Raw genomic sequence first — 13,222 nt, 5'->3', positions numbered from 1 at the left:
TTGATTTAGGTCATATCTGAATGGTCTAGTGGTTTTCCCTACTTTCTTCAATTTCAGTCTGAATTTGACAATAAGGAGTTCATGATCTGAGCCACAGTCAGCTCCTGGTCTTGTTTTTGCTAACTGTATACAGCTTCTCCATCTTTGTCTGCAAAGAATATAATCAATCTGATTTCGGTGTTGACCATCTGGTGATGTCCATGTGTAGAGTCTTCTCTTGTGTTGTTGGAAGAGGGTGTTTGCTATGACCAGTGCATTCTCTTGACAAAACTCTATTAGCCTTTGCCCAGCTTCATTCCATGCTCCAAGGCCAAATTGGCTCCAGGTGTTTCCTGACTTCCTACTTTTGCATTCCAGTCCCCTAGAATGAAAAGGACATCTTTTTTGGGTGTTACTTCTAAAAGGTCTTGTAGGTCTTCATAGAACCGTTCAACTTTGGCTTCTTCAGCATTACTGGTTGGGGCATAGGCCTGGATTACTGTAATATTGAATAGTTTGCCTTGGAAATGACAGAAATCATTCTGTCATTTTTAAGATTGCATCCAAGAATACACAGAAGAACTGTACAAAAAAGATTTTCACGACCAGGATAGTCACGATAATGTGATCACTGACCTAGAGCCAGACATCTTGGAATATGAAGTCAAGTGGGCCTTGACTGTTCATCACTACGAACAAAGCTAGTGGAGGTGATGGAATTCCAGTTGAGCTATTTCAAATCTTGAAAGATGATGCTGTGAAAGTGTTGCATTCAATATGCCAGCAAATTTGGAAAACTCAGCAGTGGCCACAGGACTGGAAAAGGCCAGTCTTCATTCCAATCCCAAAGAAAGGCAATGCCAAAGAATGCTCAAACTACCACATAATTGCACTCATCTCACACGCTAGTAAAGTCATGCTCAAAATTCTCCAAGCCAGGCTTCAGCAATATGTGAACCGTGAACTCCCAGATGTTCAAGCAGGTTTTAGAAAAGGCAGAGGCACCAGAGATCAAATTGCCAACATCCACTGGATCATGGAGAAAGCAAGAGAGTTCCAGAAAAATACCTATTTCTGCTTCATTGACTATGCCAAAGCCTTTGACTGTTGGATCACAATAAACTGTGGAACATTCTGAAAGAGATGGGAATACCAGACCACCTGACCTGCCTCTTGAGAAACCTGTATGCAGATCAGGAAGCAACAGTCAGAACTGTACATGGAACAACAGACTGGTTCCAAATAGGAAAACGAGTACGTCAAGGCTGTATATTGTCACCTTGCTTATTTAACTTCTATGCAGAGTACATCATGAGGAACGCTGGGCTGGAAGAAGCACAAGCTGGAATCAAGATTGCTGGGAGAAATATCAATAATCTCAGATATGCAGATGACACTACCCTTATGGCAGAAAATGAAGAGGAACTCAAAAGCCTCTTGATGAAAGTGAAAGAGGAGAGTGAAAAGGTTGGCTTGAAGCTCAACATTCAGAAAACAAAGATCATGGCATCTGGTCCCATCACTGTATGGGAAATAGATGGAAAAACAGTGGAAACAGTGTCAGACTTTATTTTTCTGGGCTCCAAAATCACTGCGGATGCTGATTGCAGCCATGAAATTAAAAGATGCTTACTCCTTGGAAGGAAAGTTTTGACCAACCTTGATAGTATATTAAAAAGCAGAGACATTACTTTGCCAACCAAGGTCCGTCTAGTCAAGGCTATGGTTTTTCCCGTGGTCATGTCTGGATGTGAGAGTTGGACTGTGAAGAAAGCTGATCGCCGAAGAATTGATGCTTTTGAACTGTGGTGTTGGAGAAGACTCTTGAGAGTCCCTTGGACTGCAAGGAGATCCAACCAGTCCATTCTAAAGGAGATCAATCCTGGGTGTTCATTGGAAGGACTGATGCTAAAGCTGAAACTCCAATACTTTGGCCACCTCATGCGACGAGTTGACTCACTGGAAAAGACTCTGATGCTGGGAGGGGTTGGGGGCGGGAGGAGAAGGGGAAGACCGAGAATGAGATGGCTGGATGGCATCACTGACTCTGTGGACATGAGTTTGGGTGAACTCCGGGAGTTGGTGATGGTCAGGGAGGCCTGGCGTGCTGTGATTCATGGGGTCGCGGAGAGTCAGACATGACTGAGCGACTGAACTGATCTAGGTTGGTCATAACTTCCTTCCAAGGAGTAAGCGTCTTTTAATTTCATGGCTGAAATCAGCATCCACAGTGATTTTGGAGCCCCCCAAAATAAAGTCGGAAACTGTTTCCACTGTTTCCCCATCTATTTGCCCTGAGGTGATGGGACCAGATGCCATGATCTTTGTTTTCTGAATGTTGAGCTTCAAGCCAACCTTTTCACTCTCCTCTTTCACTTTAATTTTAGCTAAATTTCAAGGGACAGTGAGATCCCAGCTGATTCTAGATTTCAAGAGTGTTCAACATAAGTAACATTGTGAATCAGGGTGCTCTTTCCACCATGATAGGGAATTTATCTTGAAATAGCTATGTCTCCTGTTTCGTCAGATTAGTTAGCATTTATTAAAAGTCTATTTATCTGGGTATTGTGTGAAGTCTTCCATTATTTCATTTGATATTCATAAAAACCTTACGAAGAGGTTGCTCTAAATATTTTCTTATTTTACAGATGAGGAAATGGACTAACCTAGAGGTGGAGAACTGGATTCAAACTGAGTTCTTCAGACTCTCAGCCTTAGACTGTTTCTCTTAAATGCCACTTTACCTATTGCACACCTATGAGAGGGTGGGTGGGTAGATACCAGTGGTAAAAATGAACACAAATTCAGAAAAATTTGAGAAGGATAGACTTATCTAGAAGTCATGAAGAAAGAAATTAGAGGATTTCAGGCAAAGTACGAAGAGGAGAAGAGATAGGGTCTGGGTACCATCCTATTTGTGCTTCATAATGTGATAGTGTGTATCAGCAGGCTGATACACATCAACAAATAATGGGTTTCATGTGCTTCCCTAGCTGCATTGAGAAGGATTCTGAGGCTCAATTCTGGCTCCATGCTAAAGTTCTGTCATTAGTGAGTTGTGTCTGCCACAGGTGACGGGGGGCAGATGTGCTGTTTATATGTCCCTCTCAGACATAACCATTCTGTTTCTCCAAACAAAGTTAGGTCCATGAATGGGAGGTTGAGGTGAGCAGAAGTAAGCTTTTATATATAGAATGGATAAACAACAAGGTCCTACTGTATAGCACAGGGAGTGATATTCAATATCCTGTAATAAACCATAAAGGCTTCCCTGGTAACTCAGACAGTAAAGAATCTGCCAGCCATGCAGGAGGCCCAGGTTCAGTCCCTGAGTGGGGAAGATCCTCTGGAGAAGGGCATGGCTGCCCACTCCAGTATTCTTGCCTGGATAATTCCATGGATAGAGGAGGCTGGTGGGCTATAGTCCATGGGATTACAGAAGAGTCAGACATGACTGAGTGACTAACAATAAAACATGATGGAAAAGAATATGAAGAAAGAATGTATATATATGTAGAATTGAATCACTTTGCTATACAGCAGAAATTAACACAACCTTGTAAACCAGATATACTGCAAAAATATATAAAAATATAAAAACTGAAAAAAAAATTAGCTCCATGTCCTTTTACCTTTTACCCAGAAATCTTTGTAACTTTTTGGGGTATTTTTTTCTCATACATTCTCATTTCATAAAAATGCCCATTTTTGTGGTTTATTTTTATGCCTATTTTTAAGTAGGTCTTCATGCCTATTTATAAACAAAAATGACATGTTTATCTTTTTTGGGGGGAAAAGACTACCTGAATAAGAAAGTGGGAAACTGAGTCACACACTTGTGCTCTTCATAGCAACTCTTACCACGGCTGGGTTCTACCACACAGCCTCACCCCTGCCTTCTGAAAAGTCTGCTCTTAAGAACCTGTTTATTTCTTAGAGTATGCTGACACTAATTTGGTTCTGAGAATTTTTAAAGAATCTTTCAAAATCCCATAGAGTGGTGGGAAATGCCCTGGGGTGTTGCAAATTCAGAGTTGGGGATTATTGTTGAAAAGCTAAAGCTCTGACTGTGTCCATAACAACCAGTGGAGAAGTGCCGCTTCGGTTGTCTTGTCTGTTTGAATAGCTGATGGTGGTTATTTTTGCATCATAGGGAGTAAGTGGATCAGACAGATAGCAAGCACGCAGACAGATGTGCTTGTGTTTACATGACACCAAAATATTTGTCTTAAAGACAATATGCCAGAACAACAGAATTGAGCCTGACTGGTTTTATATATTTCCCTGATTTAGCTGTTTAACTCAGCCTCAGACAGGCAGTTTAGAGTGGTGAGGAGAGTGCGTGCTTTCGAACCGTTAGAGCTGCATTGGAATCTTGCTTCTGTTCCTTTCGAGCCCTGTGACTTGGTGTCTTAATTTGGAAGATGAGATCCATGGTGTGCTGATACCCATTCTCACTTTGAGTGTGTAAGTGTGAATGTGAGAGTTAAGAGGGAAAATGTGTATAAAACCACGTGCAGAATAGTAAGTGCTAGATCTCTATCTGCTTTCTCTTCTCCCATAGCAGAAGTGTTAATGGTAGCAGCAGCTACTCTAATTAAAGATGTGGAGAACAGAGTTCCTAAGAGCCCAGACATGGTGAAGGACAGGGAGCATCCTGGAAACAGAGGCAATTTCTGTGGAAACACAACAAGTTATTGGAATCTTGGGCCCTGATCCAGAGAGCCTGGATGTCTAGCTAAGGCATGGGGCAGAATACCTCAGGGTTTAAATCTACTCCTCAGAGGGAAGGCTGTCTCTCTCCTCACTGCCGAGGAAGGAGGAGAAAAAATAAGGAGCACCAGGTTGTGTGGATCAAGAGAAAGACAAACCTTTGCAGAGCAGGGACCTAGCAGAGGAAGAAACACTGTACCCTCGACTTCTCCATGTTCTATGCCAAGGAGGAAATAGCAGGCTCTTCAGATCTGGAAGTCCAGAAAGAATGTGTGTCTTCCTACAAACTGAAGGAGGAAAAGCTGGGAATCCCAGAGAAAGATCTGATTAGGAAAGAAGCCATCTTTAAGGTTTAAGAAATGAAGAAAATGCAACCTGGAAGTATAGCAGTTGCAAGTTGCTAGTATGGCTGCAAATATTAGTCCCCAAATCGTCAACAACTTCTTGTATCTTTATGATAATTAATTACTCTGTGTGTGTGTGTGTGTGTGTGTGTGTGTGTATCTCAGACCCTGTGTTAGTTTCCCAGGGCTGCCATAACAAAGTATCACAAATAATTGGGTGGCTTAAAACACTGAAATTTACAATTTACTGTCTTACACTTCTGGAGGCTTAAAGTCCAAGATCAAGGTGTTGGCAGGGCCAGGCTGTCTCTGAAAACTTGTCAGGGAGAATTCTTCCTTGCCTCTCCATAGCCTCTAGTGTTTGTTGGCAGTTCTGGCATTTGTTGACTTACCACTGGATCAGTCTCTATCCTCTGTGTTTGTGTCCATGTTTCTGTCTTATAAGGACCTTAGTCACATTGGATGGGAGCCCACCCTAATGACCTCATCTTAACTTGATGGCATCAACAAAGTCCTGATTTCTAAAGAAGGTCACAATCACAGGTACTGGGTTAGAACCATAACCTATCTTTTTTGGGGACACATTCAATCCAAAACAAACCCTTTGAGACTCTAATGAAAGCTATGGTCTTGCGACTGAAAAATGCACATGTGTATAGAATATAACATTTTGCAAATGATTGTAAAGAAGTCACAGATCTCTGAAGCCTGTTGTCGACTCTTTAGGACTTGCTACTCAAAGTGTGATCCAGCAGCATCAGCACTCAGCTTCTGTGTTTTTTTTTTAAGATTTTTTTTTTGATGTGGACCATTTAAAAAAATTCTTTATTGAATTTGTTACAATATTGTTTCTGTTTTATGCTTTGGTTCTTTGGCTGTGAGGCACCTGGGATCTTAGGTCACTTGCCAAGAACTGAACCCACACTCCCTGCATTGGGAGGCGAAGTCTTAACCACTGGACTGCCAGGAGAAGTTCACCAGGAGCTTTATAGAAATGCAAACTTTCAGGTCCAAAACTACTCCTACTGCCTCAGGATCTGAATTTTGATGAGATTCCTCTGTGATCTGTGTGCATCTGATACACCCTGCCCTGAGGGTCCACATGCGGCACCCGATGAAGAAATGCTCCTCTTTCTTTCTTGTCCCATCTCTGGTTTCTAGTTAGTAGAATCAGGCTCACCTGCGCAAATATTGTTCCCCACCGTTCAACACGTCTTCTTCTACCACAGCTGAGCGTGTTCTGTCTGTGCCTTTGGTTGACCAGATCCACCCCTCCTTCTTGTGTGAAGCACCTGTTATCACTAGCAAATATCCCCTAGCACCTGTGTGACCCAAGACAGGATGTTGTCATTGTTTAACTGACAAAATTATATTGAGCAACAGCTGTGTGCTGGGTCCTGAATAAAGAAGCATAGTCTGTAGTCCACCTCTCTCTCCTCTCTGCTTAACCGGCTTGTTCTTTGGAGTCCACACGAAAGGACCCCCACTCTTCCTGACCCTCCCTTCAGAACCACAGTGACGTGGAATGTTCACTGCTATTTTACAGGTGCAGTTGGTGCTTGTGGAGCAGATTTACCTTTTTTTTTTTGTTCCCGAGCAAGAGAAACACCATTAGAAGCTGCTTACAACTTTGTTCTAGAATCATCAGTTCATTCTGGGCATTAGAAACAATCTGCAGAGGTTTGGAGACCCAGCAGGACCTGATGATCAGGGAGATGGTGAGTGGTTTAGAGGACTTGGGTTTAGCAGCCTGAGATGAGCTCTTATCTCCCTGTCACAGCCTAGTTAGTGATGTGGGGAGGAGGAGGACTCAGCTGGACTGTCTCTTTAAATAAACATACATAGATGATACTATGAGAAGTAAGGTGATCTCTGATGGTGTACTTGCACTTGACTATGGAATCAAGGACAGACAGTGTATGGTGGGGAACACAAGACCCCAGATTCAAGTGTCAACTCTGTTACTCAGAAAGCTTCACTTTGCTGGTCTTTATTCTTCCTAGAGTTGCTGTGAAGGGAAAAGGAATCAGGCCGTGTGAATCTCCTAGAATAGGGCCTGGCTCCTGGAAAAGGCTCAGTGCATGTTAGCCATCGTTCCTATTACTAGTCTTTCTGGTGTTCTTATGACAACCACCATGGATCTGCAAACAAGCCACTTCTGCATTTCATTAACTCCTCATGGAAGCTTATGAATTAAGATGAAAGAAATGAGAGAAACTGGCTCAAATCTACTTTCCTCTGGGGAACCCTCAGTACCCACCCTATCCCCTCTCATCTCAGACAGTCTTAACAATCTCTCTCCAGACTCATGAGGAACCTGTGAGTCTTATGTCACATTTAGGGACATGCTCTCATAAACATCTACTGCTCTACCAGCCTGAGGTTATCTGAGGACTTTTAGAGGGCCTGGAATGGGTCTGATTAATTTTGTATTATTCTCAGCATCTATCCCAAGTTTTATCATATTTACTTAGTGAATACGTAAATAAGCAGACTTTTAACCTCTTATCCCTGATTAGGATCATATTATAGCAGAGAGAAGAGGAAAATTAAGCAAGCTTTCTCACATCTCATCCAATGTCTTATCTGTTCTTCCTGAATGTGTAGCTAAACCTTCCTTACGGAGCCTTACCTAACCATTCCTCTAGTTTTAAAAGTGCTCTCCCAGAGGCTGACTTGGAAGGCCCTTGGCTGATTCCCCAACCTGTAATAAAGTGTATGTATAAAGATAGCAGTGTTGTTATACAATTCAATTAGTACATCATTCAGACATTTGGACCAATGCCTGGCTCCTTTTTTGTGTGTTCATTTAGCTTTTAGTCTAACTCCCATATGAAATAAACAAAAAGGCTAATTGCTTATGGATTTTAGCACTGGGTGAAATACCTGGTTTCATTATGTGAATCATATTTTAGAAATGAATTAAGCGTTCTATGGGTAAATGAAAAATTCCAAGATGACAGCTGTAGTACTTAAAGCAAGGCGACAGGAAGGTTGGGGCTCCCAGAGGCAGCACATGACTCCATCTGACACGTTCCTAGTTTTCATAACAGCATGTTACATTTGTGTACCAATGAGAACATTGTCTCAGGATGGTAAGACTTTGTATCTCATCACATTATAACAGTGGTGTGCTGGTCAACCTATTAGAACTGGTTCTCCTGGAATTAGGTAAAAGCCCTGATGTATGTTTTCACTAGGTTCCAGGGTGTAAATAGTCCATATTGGCTAATCTCCAACTACTAATGAGGAGTCTGGAAGAGATGCAGACACTTGGCTCTTATCAGCCCCTGGGAACTGTTTCCTGCGTCTGCTACAAGGTGGAGGTGGGCCTGGGGCCTAGAGTGGGTTTTCCAGAAACTTCTGCCAGGGAGGTGGCACCCCTGTACTGAGCATCTCTGGGGACATCAAAAGGGGATGTCCCTCTCCAACTCCCTGGACAGTGAGGCAGGCAGAAGAAAGAAACTTCCATCTTGCATTTTCAAGTGTGCTTGGGGCGGTGTGGTGTAGGATATGTGCACGGCCTTCATCATCCAGGAGACTGTTTGCTGCCACCTATGTCCACTTCCATTTAATGGAGGACTGAACGGAGAACTGAGAATGAAACTGGTCTTGAAAGCATCTGGCACATTGCACAGCTCTCAGTAAATGACTGTTATTATCTGGGGACTGAGGTGGTAGTGCTCACAGTAGGAGATGGGACTTACCTCCACTTAATGCTCATTGCATCTTTGTGTGCCATCAGTGTTTTGGTTAGTGCTGAATTATAGAGAATTCCAGCCCAGGCCCTGTGTTTGGGGGCTGGCTGCCTGCATGAGATCTCTGTGGAGTGCGGTTTAGTGTCAATGAAGCTGCCTTTCTCATTTCTCATGACAAAAGCTACATGATTGTTATATGCCAATCAGAGTTTTGGAATCCAGTGGCCTGGCAGCAGATGTGCAGACCACCTGGGGCAAACAAGAGTTTCTCAGGTGGTCCTCCAGGCATGGAAGGCCCTCCAGGAGGCTAGAAATTTGAATCTGTTAGTCCTAGCGAACCAGCACTGTCAGTTCATAAGAAAAGATTACAGCATATGAATCAGCAGTGAAGTTGGGAGACCCACCGAAAGTCTCAAAGACAATTTATGAAAGTGACAGTAATTAGTATCATTTGTCTCGTCTCCTGTGCCAGGTATTGTGCTGAGCCCTTTACAGCTATTATTTCATTTAGTCCTCATAATACCCTAATCAACTTGAGCTTCTTGCTCAAGATCACACTATAGAATTGGTGCTGGGATGTATATTCAGATGGTTTGACCCCCAAATCCAAGCTGTTTACCTCTATAGAAAAAGTCCCCTACATGCAAACCTTTAAGTCGTGAGCTTTCTAGGATGTGAACATGCATTCACAAGTGCAGTCCTGTAAGCTAGTTCATGTGTCTGGTGTGTATTGTCATGTGCCTCTACAAGCGCTTGTGCTTTTGTGTACTTTACAATTGCTATGAAACATGAGCAGCTTACTAATGAAGACCTGATAGTATTGGAGGCCCAGAGAAAGGATGGAGAGAGACAAGAGGAAGAAGTAACTGAAGAACCAAAGAGATTCACAATGCAGGAAATGGTAAAGGGGAATTTCTTTATTTGAGGAGACCCCAGTTAGTTTTTGAGGTGCAGGACCCAAACACAGAATGGTCCATGAAGGTTGCAGCAGCTGTTCAGAATGCAGTCCACGGAGAAGGCAATGGCAAGCCACTCCAGTACTCTTGCCTAGAAAATCCCATGGATGGAGCAGCCTGGTGGGTTGCAGTCCGTGGGGTCGCTAAGGGTCGGACACAGCTTTCACTTTCACACACTGGAGAAGGAAATGGCAACCCACTCCAGTGTTTTTGCCTGGAGAATTCCAGGGACGGGGGAGCCTAGTGGGCTTCCGTCTTTGGGGTCACACAGAGTCGGACACGACTGAAGTGACTTAGCAGTAGCAGCAGCAGCATCTCTGATTTCTGCCCAGTAGGTGCCAGTAGCATACCCTTCTCTAATTATGATAAACAGAAATGTCTCCACATGTCGACAAATGTCCCCTATGGGGGGCAAAAGCATCCCCAGTTGAGAATCAGTGGGCTACACTTAGCTACACAATACATGTGGTTGTCAAACATAAATTTGAACTAGGATTAAAAGCTCAGTTTCTCAGTCACACTAATCATATTTCAGTACTCAGATAGACACATGAGAGGATAGCACAGCTCCAAGACATTTCTATCACTGCAGAAAGTTCTGTTGGGCACTGCTGGTCTACATTGACTCCAATTTGTTTCTCAGGGAGGTCACAGAAAGTCGAATAAACCAGATAATTCTAAAAAAAAAAAAGAATGCAGTCCAGTGTTACTGTGTCATCTACAGCGAGAACCAGACATGGAACAAAGGACTGGTTAAAAATTGGGAAAGGAGTACACCAAGGCTGTATGTTGTCACAGTGCTTATTTAACTTATATGCAGAGTACATCATGTGGCATGCCAGACTGGATGAAGCACAAGCTGGAATCAATTTCCTGGGAGAAATATCAATAACCTCAGATATGCAGATGATATCACCCTTATGGTAGAAAGTGAAGAGGAATTAAAGAGCCTCTTGATGAAGTTGAAGGAAGAGAGTGAAAAAGCTGGCTTAAAACTCAACATTCAAAAGACAAAGATCATGGCATCCGGTCCCATTGCCTCATGGCAAATAGATGGAGAAACAATGGAAACAGTGAGAGACTTTATAATTTCTTGGGCTCCAAAATCACTGCAGATGGTGACTGCAGCCATAAATTAAAAGATGCATGCTCCTTGGAAGAAAAGCTATGACCAATCTAGATAGCATATTAAGAAGCAGAGGCATTACTTTGCTGACAAATGTCCACCTAGTTAAAGCTATGGTTTTTCCAGTAGTCATATATGGGTATGAGGTGTGGACCATAAAAAGGTTGAGCACCAAAGAATTGATGCTTTCAAACTGTGGTGTTGGAGAAGACTTGAGAGTCCCTTGGACTGCAAGGAGATCAAACCAGTCAGAGGAAATGAGTCCTGAATATTCATTGGCAGGACTGATGTTGAAACTGAAGCTCCAATACTTTGGCCACCTGCTGCGAACAGCTGACTCATTTGAAAAGAACCTGATGCTGGGAAAGATTAAAGGCAGGAGGGAGAAGGGGGTGACAGAGGATGAGATGGTTGGATGGCATCATTGACTCAATGGACATGAATTTGAACAAGCTCCGGGAGATAGTGAAGGACAGGGAAACCTGGCATGCAGTCCACGGGGTGGCAAAGAGTTGTACATGACTGGATAATAACAAATGATGAGAAAACCCAGAAATACTACCCAGACGTCACTGGATCATTTTTTCAAGAAGGTAGATTGAATGGAATCTAGCAAGTAACCGGAGAAGGCAATGGCAAGCCACTCCAGTTCTCTTGCCTGGAGAATCCCATGGATGGAGGAGCCTGGTAGGCTGCAGTCCGTGGGGTCGCTAAGGGTCGGACACGGCTGAGCGACTTCACTTTCACTTTTCACTTTCACACATTGGAGAAGGAAATGGCAACCCACTCCGGTGTTCTTGCCTGGAGAATCCCAGGGATGGGGGAGCCTGGTGGGCTTCCGTCTATGGGGTCACACAGAGTCGGACACGACTGAAGTGACTTGACAGCAGCAGCAGCAGCAGCAGCAAGTAACCAGAATCTGTGCCATCAACTTCAGGTGTGAGTGAAGTTGAAGCTTGCCTTCCATCTCCTACTGCTGACAGTCTTACAGCTCTACCGTTTCCCATCTCCTCTCCCTCCTCCATCAGTAACTCTTCTTGTCCAGTCACCCAGTGCCAACCCTTGTATGTGAGCTCTTACGTTGTATGTACTAGGATACTTTTCAAGACGCTCTACTGTAAGATTCAAAAGGTTTTATTTTTTGTGTCTGTTATGTATTATTTATGTGAAAAGTATTATAAACCTATCACAGTATAGTACGATACAGCCAATTGTGTTATTTGGGTACCTAGGCCAACTTTGTTGACCTTACGAACAATTTGGACTTATAAATATACAGTGCTCTGTGAGCAGTGGTGGTGGTGGTGAAGTCGCTCAGTCGTGTCCGACTCTTTGTGATCCCATGAACTGGAGCCTACCACGCTCCTTCTTCCATGGGATTCTCCAGGCAAGAGTACTGGAGTCAGTTGCCTTTTCCTTCTCCAGGGGATCTTCCCAACCCAGGGATTGAACCCGGGTCTCCTGCATTCCAGGCAGACGCTTTAACCTCTGAGCCACCAGGGAAGCTTGTTCCTATATAGGGGACTTACTGTATTGCATATGTTTCTATCTAAACCTGGAAAATGGACATTATGATTCATCCGAACACTGCACAGGTTCAAACCATGAACATCCTTCATGAAGCTTGCCTACCCACTGCCCCAGAAAGCCAGGCTTTGAATACACCCCTTCTAGCCCAGCTCTGAGAGGGTATTCAGATAACTCTTCCTCCACTCCATCTGCCAAGCCAGTTAAAAGTCCCATCTCACTCCCATGTGTTACACTGGGGGAATAGTTTCCCATTAGTTTCCTAAGAGGGTCCATGAATTTGAGTCCAGAAACCTCCAAAAATGAGAGCTGCCCATGATGAAAGGAGCTCAAAATTCAAGTGGATGATTTTCTAGCCAAACACTCCACTGAATTAGTGAGTCTTTTGTATAGCACAGGGAGCTCTGTGGTAACTTAAATGGGAAGGAAATTAAAAAAAGAGGGGATATATGTATATGTATGACTGATTTGCTTTGCTCTACATCAGAAACTAACACAACATTGTAAAGCAGCTATAGTCCACTAAAGAAAAAATGGCTGTGACTGAGAGAAACCTAAAACTTCCCTAGGTGGGAAAAACCAGTGTGTTTTGCATGTGGCAAAGGTCATGAATCACCAGGGGCTAGAGGACAAATGCAGCGAACATCTGTCAAATGGCTCCCAGTGACTTCCACATCTGGGTATTTTTACCCCGGTATAATCTTCTCTCCCTGAGTGTGAACTAGACCCAGAAACTTGCTTTCAAACACATTGACCCAGCAGAAGAGTTGGGATGTCACTTCTGAGTTTAGGTTATAAGAGGACTACCTTCCAGTTGCTGACTCTCTTGGTCTCTTCCTCTCAGAGCTCCCACTTCAGGGAATCAAGCACTGTGTTGCT

The 13,222-nt window shown here is 43.4% G+C and overlaps 1 non-coding gene across 1 annotated transcript; it reads right to left on the bottom strand.

Annotated features, from left to right (window-relative positions):
* Positions 1–12,247: 12,247 nt before the first annotated feature.
* On the bottom strand, positions 12,248–12,319 carry TRNAS-GGA (transfer RNA serine (anticodon GGA)). Its single transcript has one exon. It is a non-coding gene; the product is annotated as a tRNA-Ser (tRNA).
* Between the last annotated feature and the right edge of the window lie 903 nt (positions 12,320–13,222).

Source organism: Moschus berezovskii, chromosome 1 (assembly GCF_049115385.1).
Source record: "Moschus berezovskii isolate FMDL1 chromosome 1, NW_MosBer_1.0, whole genome shotgun sequence".
Classification (NCBI taxonomy): Eukaryota; Metazoa; Chordata; class Mammalia; order Artiodactyla; family Moschidae; genus Moschus; species Moschus berezovskii.
The sequence above is the reverse complement of the archived record's forward strand: the minus strand, read 5'-3'. Positions and strand labels throughout refer to the sequence as shown.